At 40.0% G+C, this 13,170-nt stretch overlaps 1 long non-coding RNA gene and 1 pseudogene across 2 annotated transcripts in view; one reads left to right on the plus strand and one right to left on the minus strand.

The window, feature by feature from the left end:
• The window catches only part of LOC141573125 (uncharacterized), a 521,122-nt gene that overhangs the window by 269,296 nt on the left and 238,656 nt on the right, over positions 1-13,170 (plus strand). The gene's annotated exons all lie outside the window — the stretch shown is intronic.
• LOC109436484 (anterior gradient protein 2 homolog) lies at positions 5,922-6,423 on the minus strand (annotated as a pseudogene).

A 13,170-nucleotide genomic window follows, 5' to 3' on the forward strand; every position in this document is an offset into this window, starting at 1 on the left:
GGCTGCCAGAGGAAACAGAGTTTAGTGGATCCCGCAAACTAACCTTAGGAGAAACCACGGGGAGACAAGATAGCTGGGTCATGGTATGGGAGGGAGTATTGGTTTGCCATGGCTGCCAAGACAAAGGGCCACAAGCATGTTGGTTTAAACACCAAAAGTTTAGTGTATTATGGTTCTGGAGGACAGAAGTCCAAAATCAAGGTGTCAACAGGGTTGGTTCCGTCTGAGTTTTGTAAGGCAGAATCTGTGCCAGGCCTCTCCACAGCTGCTGGTGGGTTGCTGGCCATATTTGGAATTCCTTGGCTTATAGATACATTATCCTGATCTCTGCCTTCATGTTGATGTGGAATCCTCCTGTGTGTGTGTCTGTGTCCTAATATTCCCTTTTTATGTATGGACATTTGTCACAGTAGCACGGGAGTCCAGCCTACTGCAGTATGGCTGCATTTTAACTTCACTAATTGCATCTGCAACAACACTAGGGTCTCTAATATTAGACTTCCAAATGCATATTAGATCATGTCACTCCACTCTTTAAAATCTTTAAATAACTTGCTATCTCTTTCTCAAAAAAATCAAAGGATTCACATTATACGGCCTTTCATTATCTGACAGAAGACAACCTCACATCTCACGCTTCTCGTCTCTCCCTCCCTCATCTCTAGAACCCATCCATCTAGCCGGAAGTCTTGAAGTTCCCCAATGTTCTACCCACTTGCTGTCTTCTTAGACCAACCTTCCCCATAAAAAAATTCTTTCACTGAGTAATAACCTCAAAACAGCTCAAATTTCCCCTTTTTAGGAATCCATTTTTGCCCTTCCACCATTCCTATACTTACGTGTCCTTCCTGTGTGTCCGTGTCAGCTGGTCTTCAGCTGAACCAGTGTACATGCGTGCATTCTCACATGGCTTGCTTTCTACTGGACTGTGAGCTTTAGAGAGAAAGAACAACGTTTCTTTTCATTATGTTCTTAGTGATATAAGAAAACGTGGCTCATCGGTGGTATTTGAAAGAATGAAAGAATGAATAAAACAGTACCTTCTTGCTGATATGTTGCCCTCAAATGTTCTGTTTACTAAGTTTCTCTGTTCTCATCAGAAGGGAAGGTTGAGTCACTACTTGGTCAAAAGAATGACCTACGTTTTGGACTTATTTTAATCAAAATTTAAATTATTCTGTAGTTTCAAATTTTTCAAAAGGAAATTCAGTATATATACCAGGGGTGCCAAGAAAATGTTTACACATGACTTGTATTCATCTTTTGTTATTGATATATATTGAATAGTTAATGCAGTTTTAATACCGTTTCTTCCTTTCTTAAAATGTGTATACATTTTTTGTCACCCTCTGTGTGTGTGTGTGTGTGTGTGTGTGTGTGTGTGAATGAAATTAGATATCTGGTATTATATAGAAACATAATATGAGGATAAAGGTTTTCTGAAGCCGTCATTATATTGGAACCAGACCTTAAAGGAGAAGAGGTGCCCCCTCCCCCCACCCCCCCACCCCCGCCACCCTTGGTATTTCTACATTATTGTGGACCATGCCTCTTATTAGTTTCACTGGTATAAGTATCCTGTTTCAGAGTTGGTTCATAAATGATCTTGTTGTTCCTAGTATTGTTGGCCAATTCTTGGCCAAGAATGTCCCAATGTTGCTAAGATAGAGCAAAGATGTACTTTAAGGTTTGCATCTTTTTAAGGATGAGAAACAGTGTCAGAGCCAGAATACGCTGTTAGTGATAGCCCGGAAATTAGATTTTCTGTAAGGCTCCGATGAACTCATAAAATATTTAGAGGGTCCTATGCTAATATCATATCAAGGGGTATGCTGCATTCAGTGTTATGGGTTGTAGTAATCAAGTAGATGAAACCAAAAAATAGCTCTTCCATTTACTTGTGGTATTTTTCTGTCCTTTCCTTGTGAAAAGGTTATTTATCAGAAAACTTTATCTTCATTGCCAGTAAAAATCATGCGCTGTGAGTTCTGCATGTTTTAGACGTGTGTCTCTTAAAAAAAGAGCAATGCTGGTTCTTTGGCCACGACAGTGCCGTGTAACTGGCGTGGACGGTTACATCTGTCAGCGAACAAATTGTCCTTTCCCTGTCCTGAGGAAGGTATTGTTATGGTAACAAGTAAGTTCCCTCTCATGTTTTCTTCTTTTTCTTTCTTCTCAATAACAATTCCATTTTACCCTCACCCCAGGGTGGAAGTGAAGGAGTTTGCAATATGCCACCCCCAAATATGCCATTCCAGCATAAGGATTTTTTTGAACTAAAGGCAATTGAGAAAAAGCAGACAGAGGATGAACTATCTGCCCTTCCCCCACCTGCCTACAAGCAGACTTCAAATTCCCTTGTGAAGGTGCTCCCCGCCCCCCGCCAAACTGTGCCTGGGAGAGGATACTAGCCTGGTCACCAGATACAACACTGAGAAATCTATGGAAACAAACCTTATAGAGGGTCCTTACCGTCCATTAGTTTCCCCCACATATTTACCATCTCAGTTTGCCGCCCCAACAGCCTGAAGCCCTTTGCTTTGTCTTGTCACTTCTCTACACATTGATTGTCCTTTGGTAAGGTGCCATATACGAGAGTCGCAGGTCCTGATCAGCCCTGTGTGTTGCCCATCCCTGCGTTTCTCCCACCTGTATGTGCACTGCCTGTGATAATAAACTCTGCCTTTCTCTTCTTCATCTACCTTTGTCGCTCACATTTGCAGGACCTCAGCTAGAGAACAAAGGAGAATAGAGGAGAAAGTTGTTTTTTGTGTGTTTTTTTCCTCCCTACAGAAGTAATGGGGAAATTGTGGAATATAACTAAAATATTTTCTTGGACCTATGAGGAGGAGACCATATAAATAAATAAGGTGAATTTGGAAGGAAGATGGGGCTTCATCTCTGTAAACACGGTTTGGGAAACGAGCATGATGTTGAACTACAAACCAGCAGGACAAAATGTATAGGTAGGTGCGTGAGGAATGCTTAAGAACTTTCTGTGACTGGAAAGTGAACCTCTAGGAACCAGTGCTGTTTCGTGCCCTAGGTAGAGATTGGCTGTCTCTTCTTTTTAAAAGGAATGACTGCATTAATTCATCAACATATCAAGCTGTCCCTCTGGCTGGGGGTGTAGCTCAGGGGTAGAGCATATGGTTTGCAGGCCTAAGGCCCCAGGTTCAAACCCTGGCATCTCCCAGGCCCTACACTGACTGTCCTGACCTCCTATTTAGGCATATTCACTAAATATTATGTCATCACAGTGAGCATATATCAGTGCTACACATTAGCGTAAACTATAGGTGATATCTTACTGTAATAAGCTATCTGCAAAGCTAGTGATGTGATAATGGTATTTTCTTTCAGTATTTATCACTTTTTTTCCTCATGAATCCAAAATAAAAATCTAGCCTTTCCTAGTTTGATTCATTTACATCACAGCTAATATCCTGTTTGTTTTGATAAAACCATATAAATAGATAAAAACTTACCTTCTCTGCTATGGGCATGGTCCACTTAAAGAATAAAAATACAACAAATGTATTTATAATGCTCCTTATTTCTGACATATTTCACATAATATCCTTTTATTATTCACAGCAAAGTTACATCAGATAATGGAGCCAGGGAGGCCTGATATGCGTCACACATCTCAATGCGGTGACCAGTCAGTTACCCTAGACGATTACCTGATTATAGCTTTAGTGTAATCCATGGAATTAAAGTGGACCCATTCAGAGCAAACATTTTAGAGTTACCTTCGCCATACAGTTTTGATCTCCATCTATAATGATGTACAGAATGAAAGACTTCAAAATAGTTGCTGTGTATCTTTGGCGAGGAGGAAGCTGATTCAGGCCTCACCTGACTTTCAGGTCACCCAGCACAAGTGACACCGTTGACCTTGGGCATTGTTAAGCCTGAGGAACTGAAGGAAGTGAATTTCTACACGCAATGGAGGGCACTGTCGGTGATGGCACAGATGCCTTTTTCTAAGGAAACATTAGTGATGTGAATTCAGGTCTATATGGTGTGATGACCAAACAAAGAGACGTCAGTGAGTCTCCCTTTGCTGCATTATGGGTCTACTTATGTATTTGATCGTATGCCTTCTCCCGAGCATCTGTTAAATTGTGTTTACTGTTTTAATATGAAAAAATGAAGAGAACTCTTGTGACTTCAGCTACCTCTTTTTCCTCAGATGGCACAGAATGACATTTCCGATGAATGGAGCCCCAGTTTCCCCTGTGTGTTGAACATCACCCTAACTTTGGCCCTGACAAAGATCCCAGAAATCAGTGTTTCAACACTTAATTTGCTTGGACACATTTAAGACCTTCAGATCAAAGGCATCTTTAATTATGTAATACAAGGCTGTACATAGACTCATATTTCAGAGGGATATTATTCACAATGAGAAGCTATTAAACCTGAGAACTGAGAGAACTAACAGTTTCTCTAATTACTAACATATATTACACATTTTGTTGCTTCATTTGCAATACTATCTCTCCTCGGCGTGCTCTCACTGTCAGTTCCCTTTCTTACTCACTCAGATGTTCGGAAAGGGGGACAAAAAGGTTACGTGCACTAGCTTTGTCCCTGTCACTATCTGCCCAAAACTGTGTGACAACCCCCATATTTTCCTGACAGACTTAACTACACCCTTCTTTCCCTTTTAGCACTTAAGTGTGGCTAAACTGTCAAGCTTGTGAACTGAAGTCAAATATCGTTTCATTTTGTATATTCTAGAAAATGGGAGACGGTCATAAAAGTAAAGCCAGAAACAGTAAAACAAACAAACGAGTACTCAGTGTTTTCTCTGCCGTAGGAGACGAAGAAGAGAATAAGAAATTGTATGACGAGGAGGTATGAGAGTTACAATAACAGCGGCTGAGCGGCTGCGTCAGCAGATGGTCTGAGTGCTACTTCTGTTATCTCACTCATGCCTTACAGGAAGCTTGTGAGATAGGTGCTGTTTAAGCTCCCATTTTAAAACTGAGGAAACTGCTGACGTGGGGTGTTGAAAATATGTCTTCTGTGTGGCCACTGCACAGAAGTGACAATTAGTCTGGTCCTGCCACGAACTGGCTTTACAGTGTTGAGAAATTCATTTGCCTGCAGGGTCCTGACTCCTTTTGCACGGAGGAGGTCATATGCTCAGGCAGAAATAGTCTCGGTTTTGCTGCTCAGTGAAAACCACTCTCGGGATGCTGTGTAGATGGATGTTTGAGTGGGTTTTACAGCTACAGTGACTCTCAGTGGATTTATTTCACAGAAAATGGAGATAATGCTTAAAGGTGTTCAGGGGATTTGAAAAGTTAACATGTTTTACATACCTTGCAGAATTCCTGATACACTGACAATAATGAGTTCCCATTCTTTTCCCTCTATCAAATAATAGGCAGATGACATCCAAGACAGCTTAAAATTCTTAAACAGTGATTCCAACATCAGCCCATTATTTGGAGAATTGAAGGATATAATTGAGGCAAAAATATATAAGCACATGACAACTTTGGACAACAGTTCCAAAGTTATTGTGTATTATTTTAAGAAAAGACTATAGTAAAATTATTCAGACCGGATTCAGAGTATGATAAAAAAAATGCTTTGTGTTCGAAGAAGGTAGGAAACTTATGAACTGGAAAGATTTGGGAATTTTCTTTTCCCCAAATACCTGCAAAATATTTTTTTTTATGCATGGCTCGTTATGGTAGTAGGCAATATTATTTTCATATATGCATACTTGAAACAAACAAACAAACAAAATAGCTGTTGTAACATTAAACAGTCATCTAATCAGCCTGTCCACCAGAGCTTCTGCCTTCTGCAGTCTTCTGACATCTCGTCTGGTTCCAAGTCGCAAGGCCTACTGCAGAGGGAAGACCTTGCACATTTGTTTCTTCTCTACAAGTCAGACTTCACAACCCAAGAGCTTCCTTCATGTTGTCCAATGGTATTCAGAGCTGAGCCCGATGGTTCATAAGCGTAGAGTCGATTTGAATATCTTCCAGTGATGTTGGCTCTAACTGCCAGGGATGGGTCAGTGAACATAATCCTGGGGACATATTGGCCATCAGAAGAAAGGTATTTGTCGATGGCTTCATAAACTAGATTGAGGAAGACAGACTGCTCTGCCAATTTCTGGGTTTCTTTATTTTCAGCAAACACTTTCTTTAAAGCTTGACTGTGTGGGCATTCATGCAAGTATGAGTAATCATCAAAGGTGTACTGCTTGGCTTGGATTTGTGTAAAGCTTCTTCTGTGTCTGAGTCCAGATGAGTTGCTCACCCCAACCTCTGGAGGGTCTGGGGAAGTTTGGGTGGCGGGTCCTTCCTAGCTCCCAGTTTGACTGGGGTATCTTCGGCCAGCGTGTAGGAGGGTCACGGCGAGTAAGAATGTTGACACCAAAATCTTCTCCATGGCAAGTCTGGGGGAGCCAGGTGGCCTTAAAATTCCTGAGAATTTTCAAGAAGAATGTAAAACAGGGCAGATGTTAAACGCTGCATAGCTTTTTTTTTTTCTTTTCTTGCATAGCCTTCCAAAGAGGAAAACAAAACCCAACAAAAAACCATTCACTGTCCCCAAAGTGACGAGGTGAGGAGAAGAGGTCAGAGACAAAACTTGTTTAAGAATCTGTGTATCCACGTTCGAGGGAAGCAGAGTTAATAGTGATGTAGTCAGGGAGTGGCAGACAGATCAGGGAAAAGAAACTTACAGTCAAAGCAGGATGACTAAAAGTCCAGGAAACTTAACCCTCGATCCTGGTGGTGAAGGGAATTCACCGCTCAAGCCAGACTTCATCGCTTCCTGCATGTTTTCATGTCCTCTTCACTCCTGGTTCCAGAATCATTCACTCCCTCAGTGTCCCCTAGGTCTCTGTGGTTAGGTGTGCCTCCACCGAACTCTCGTGTGTCCCGTGGTTCCCTTGGTCACAAAACTGATCACGTTTGCCTGTAATTTCTTGGTGATTGTCTCCTCCTTCATCTTGAGCTCCTTGAGAACAGAGGCCATCTCTTATACATATTTGTGTTTTTTATATTAGACTTTACGTTTTACAGCAGTTTAGAGTTACAGAAGCGTGGAGGTGATAATACAGAGTCTCCATGTATGCCGGCATCTTCTTATTGACATCGAACATCAGTGTGGTGCATTTGCTAAAATGAATGAGCCAATATCGGTACATAATTAACTCAAGTCCATAGTCCATTCCAGTTTTCTTAGTTTTTATCTAATGCCCTGTTTCTCTCCCAGTGTCTGATCCGGGGCACCATTACTTTAGTTGCTGTGTCTCCTTAGTTTCTTCTTCAGTGTGGCTGTTTCTTAGACTTGCCTTCTCTTGTTTTTGTTATAGCAGACGTTGAGTGCATGGGGCACCTGTGACCCATGGGTGTGAAAGAGGGAGTCTGCGAATTCCCAGAGCAAACGTGCAAATATGTATGTGCATGTGTAGACAAAAGCGGGGTATGTCTTTATTTCAGTTACCTTCCTCTAGAATCCGCATCTATGCTGAAATCACACTCAAGCTCTATTTGAACATCGTGATAACAAATGAAATGTCTGCTGTGCTGCCAAAAATCTGTTCTTGAATTAAGAATTGCTGCTTCTGATCACTAGAAGAAATACTGTCTGCTCGTGGCCGTTGGGATGGCCTGTGCTTTTAACTTGGATAGGAAGAACCTTGAATGTGTTCCATAAACGCTGACATACACTTACGGAAATAAGTCTGTCTTGAATAATGATGTGAAAAAGTCACCAATAAGCACCCTTTAGTAAAGTACAAATGACTGTCGGGTACAATGTCCAGAAATGTAAGCTTCGGGGAAAGCGACAATTCTTCCGGAAATTGTGTCCCTGGAAGGGCGATTGGGCTGAGTCCAAGCTTTGGTCTCAGCACGCCTGTGAGAGATGTCCCAGAGCAATTACAAGTGAGGAAGTGGGTTAGCTTGCCACCCGAGAATAAGATTTCCCCCACTAACCTCAAATTGACAATTATCTTTCTATCAGTAAGCTACTCTGTCATGCATGGTGACTGCCTCAGAGTCAGGGGCGTCTATGAGAAGGCTGTTTCTGCAAACTCAGGGGAGGCCAGGCCTCTGCTGCTGTGCAGACCTGCCAGGGAGCTCCCAGGCAGGTGAGCCCTGCCCCCCACAGGCTCTGACTTTGCAGCCCCTCCCAGACTTCGGGCGTTGTGCCTTGCATGCTTTCTCTCACATGTAGTAGCTTTTTCTTCCTGACCACACTCTGACTGATATGTTGAGATAAACATCTTTCTTCAAAATAGTTGAGGATTTATTTACACATTTATAAATTATTACATCTGTATATGTATTTACTTTACCTAAGGGCAGAAAAAAGGAAAACTCAGGTTGCATAATAATTTATTATTTTTTTCCTAGAATTTGCATTTAGGATTAAAACCTTTAAAATGCCATAGATTTTACTTCATTTTATATGTAATGTGAATACATGCATGTATAGCAAAATTATAAAAGAGTAATTAAATATTCTCATCTGGTACAAAGAAAACACGGAAGAAGTGTTGTATTTACGATCATTACAAAGTGCATACAACCAAATAAGATGTAGAAATGCGTAACACTAATAGTGCACAAATCTTAGCCAATTGCATGCATCTATTGCAAACAGTTCGCAAGACAGAAAGTTTAAACCATCATTTTTAACTCTCATTCAGACATTCAGGGTCTGGAAGAAATTCTTACCATGATCAATACTGATTTTGTTCTGAAATTTCTTCCACCTACACAAACAGAGCTCAAAATCAAGACTTAAAAAATACAGGTTTCTATTGCTAAGTTTGTATATTCAAGAAACAGTAATTGAGGTGGCCACTTGGGTTTTACTTAGCAATCTTGTGGCCAAGACATAGACGGAGAGTATTGGTCCCGTCATGTGGCGAGACATGGATTTCATTTTCAGCTGTCAAGGTTGCAAGTGTACAAAGCGGGGACTGTCCTGAACATACCTTCACGTGTTCTGCTGCCATTTTATGGCATCTGTCGTTTCTGAGGCTACGATTCATAATGATGTCCCCATTCTTGTTATCACTCGGAGGCACTTCCCCAACAGCAGTGGGCAGGATGTAAGGTGGAGAAAGAACGCTTTTCCCACAATTGACTGGAGCATTGTGTGTTATTATCGAATTCTTTCGACCATAGACACACTTTTCCTTTATGTGGGTGTGAAGCTGGGGACGAGTCACCATGTTTCAGTGGTTGTGAATGGAAGTGCTTTCCCTGCACGCGATGACTCTCCCGGGCTTGCTCTCAATCCCTTTGGAGTAAAGCACATTAAACTGATGTCCGTGTGTTAAAGGGCACTCAATGCCCCATTCAGGGATAATATTCCGGACCACGCAAGTCTGAGGGCAGTGAATGTGGACATGTCCAGCCAAGACATCAGTAAGTTATACATTCGTAAATCCAACAGATGCTCTATTTCCCTACGACGCAAGAGTAGCTGAAAAAAAAACAAACATTTGGGAAGTGGAACTTTTCTATTCATGCATTGTTCAAGTTGCTTCTGTAAGCTATTAATTGTAAATCTCTTCAGACAGCAATTCTATTATAATGGTGTTTCCAATAGCTCTAACAATTCTTGAGGCATATCCAGTTAGTATTCCAAAAATTATAGATTCTTTGCATTCTACAGAAAATATTATTTACTAGTATTGAGACTAGAATCTGGCTTTTTTTTTTAAAGTGTGATACCTACAGTTATGAGCAGTTTAGTTTTTAAGATTTGTGTTAGAAATAAATTGATCCTTCAATAGTGGTGATGCATCTTTAAGTAATCTGTCATGTGAAGATGATATGTAAATACGTGCTTTTGCAACGCAGTATTACTCAATTTCCAGAATGAATAACCAGACTGAGACAACTTTATATTTCTCACTTGCATGATTGACATAATCATCGTTCTCCCTCTCCTGAAATAAAAATAACTGTGAGACAGCAGACTGCTTAAAATCCAAATGCAGTAGAAAATTTCCCTTTCTTACCTTACTTATGAAATGGAGCAAAAAGTAATTTGTCCAGGAGACTCTGAATAACAAATACAGAGAATATTGAAACTCATAGTCAGTTTCCCCATGTATTTTGCTGAAAAATATGAATGATTACCATGTCACTAAGAGAAAACTCAACTCATATGGCTGTGCTCTTTCAAATTTATCCATCACAACTTTGCAATGCATTTCAAACTCTTGCACTGTTTCAATAAAATATCACTTTGTTGAGTGCAGCAACTGCTAAAATTTAAGCTTCCCAAATACTTTTCATTGGTTAGGCATCTTCCATACACCTAGAAACTCAGATTGAAGAAGCAAGGCAATTAAGTTGTCACAGACTTTGTAATGCATTACCAATGTGTTCGATGTATTTGTGGTTGAAAATATTGTGTTGGGTCTCACTTAAATGTTAATTTCTGAGAAATATCATTATGTGGGCAAAAATCTGTTAAAAAAATGACTAACATTTGAAAAAAGTATTTTAAAATATGGTTACACTTTTGTGCCTCTAAAGCACACATTGGATCTCTTAGACTGAATATGCAGATAGATATGTTAAAAGGTTACTGTGCATATCTTCCTTGTGACCCTTTATATTAAAAAAAGTTTCAAAGTCTAGACAGACCTTTCTCTCGCTCTATGATAGTGATACTTAGTAAATTTATTGACAATATAATATAGCGTTCAATCACCTGAGCTCTAGGGTCAGAACCCAGCCCCTCTGTTAACAGATGTGACCTTAACCTAGTTGTTTACTTTATCTCCGTTTTCTCTGCTATAAAAGGGGAAAACCATAGGGTTCTTGGAAGGGTTCAATGAGTTAATAAATGTGAAACATTTTGAAGAGTGATTGGCACATATTGTTTTCTAATTGCCAGCTATTGTTATCTCTTTTAACTTTATTAACATCCTATGAGTTAGTAATTTTACTTCTCTGTTTTTTGAGATAAAAATCTCCTGAGATTTAGCCATTTTAATTAACTTGCCCAAGGTTACCTATCCTGCAAGTATTGCAGCCTGGATTATAACCCAAATTGTGTGATCAAAGTCCGTGAGTTTTATTCCTATGGTATGATTTCTCAACCCACCTCCACTTTTCATGATCCTCCTGTCTCCTAAATTTCCAGCACCGATGAAGTCATGGCTCAGTTCAGAACTATGTTCTACATCACAAACACCGTTTTCAATGTGTGTCAGCTTTATTTGTCCAGGTAGGCTGGAATCTAATAAAAGGAAAGGCTTGTGCTTTAAGTAACACAGTTTACCCAGAGTCTGTACCACGGACCTGAGGAAGAATGTTTTCTTCATTCACATCATCTTATTGGAACAATGCTGAAAAGATATGCCTTAACATATGCACAAATTCAATTACAAACTTCTGTGGACATTTTCTGAAACGTTGGCAATTATATTTGGCACAAGTATGTTTTTCCTCAGTCAGTAGTCATTATATCATTCCTGAAAGATCTTGATACGTAGATTAAAGGTTGACTAGTGAATTCTTATGCAGCTGTAACATGAGGAAAACTACACGGGCCAAAAGAAAAGACATGTGGATTGTTCCGCGTGGCCAAAAGATCTGTGTGATAATTTAGCTGTACAGTGCACATGGAGGTGAAATCTGTGTTCCCTCTCGTTGCCAAGTGTAAGCTTGCTTCATAAAATCAGAGTTATGTGGAGTGATTCTGAGTTATCAAATGGAGATCTGCAAAGAACATCTGTGTTCTGACCTCTCATTTAACACATGTGGACGGTGTTTATTCAGCATAATCTGGAATAAAAGATGTTCCCTGGAGTTAGTGAGCTGTTGCCTTGCATATAAAAGGGACAGCCATTTACCTGCCTCAGGAAGCGGCATACTTATTATGCCATATTTTGCATTATAAAGGCGATAAATCAGGCTGTGGTGGAACTAGTGGCTCCTGTGTAAAAAGCTTAGTAGCACTCACCTATAACTTGACCCATTTCTTCAACTTTGAGTAGGCGTCTGTGATCAGCAGCAGATGTAAGGGACCCTGGCGGATACTAGAGTCCACTTACAGTAGAGAAAATGAGAACGTAACACGAACACAGACATGGCTAAAGCACATGCTAAATCCAGTTTACGAGAAACACCTTAAAAAGGCTGTGCAGAGATGTGATTGCCATAAATTATGATCACTAACGTACGTTGTTCGGCTGCGTTCATTTACATCACATATTAAATGTGATCTGTTCCCAAAGTTCCATTTTGAAGACACAGAAGATGCTAACGTTTTAAGCAAGCAATGACATTTCTGTTTCAATGACATTTCTGCTGAAAAGAAAGGGCATTTTAAAAAGGTAGACTCTGAATTACAGTGTCTTCACTCACTGCAATATGTAAAGCTCTTAACTGGTAAAGTAGGTCTCCATCAACAAGACGGTTCAATGTTACAAAAGTAAGAATGCTTCTAATGCTGAAGTACCTCTTCAAAATGAGCAATACATCTCGTTAAATAATTTTTTATAACACTAAATTCGGCCATGAGCTGCTTTATGGAGTAGCAAAATGTCTAAAATGGATTCCAATAGCCAAACATGATCTGTAGAGACATTCTTTTCTTACCTAAATTTTAGCACTCTTCCCTTGGAACAAAAATCATATATTACACGATCATCTTTTAATAGCACAGTATTCCATGGCACAGCCACTGAAGGTTTAATTTAAAATTTTAAATAAATATCAATTGCAATTTCACTGAAAATGATGCACACATTTATTGGTATTTTGACGATTTAAAACAAGGAGTTGTGGTGGTACCCAAGAAAGACAAATGAATAAAACAGAAATTTTAAAAGGAGCACCAATAAATAAGAAAGAAGCTTTGCAAAAACTCAGACTATTGAAAAAGCTAAGATTAAGATGGTATTTGGCCAAGGGATACAGAAATACCCAACTGGATGCTAGCCTTTTAAAAATGAAATTGATTATATCAAGTTCACGTCACTTATGACGTTTTTCTGTTTTGACCTAGGCTGAGACCACTGGTTTTTATGTCCTTCACTGTACACATAGATCATAAAACCTTTCCTGCTCAAGATGTGCGCTGCCCGTCACTGCCCTTCCCATGCAACATGGAAGTGATGTTCCCTCCTGGTACAGAATCAATGCCACTGCC

The sequence above is a fragment of the Rhinolophus sinicus genome, linkage group LG09, assembly GCF_036562045.2.
Source record: "Rhinolophus sinicus isolate RSC01 linkage group LG09, ASM3656204v1, whole genome shotgun sequence".
Lineage (NCBI taxonomy): Eukaryota > Metazoa > Chordata > Mammalia > Chiroptera > Rhinolophidae > Rhinolophus > Rhinolophus sinicus.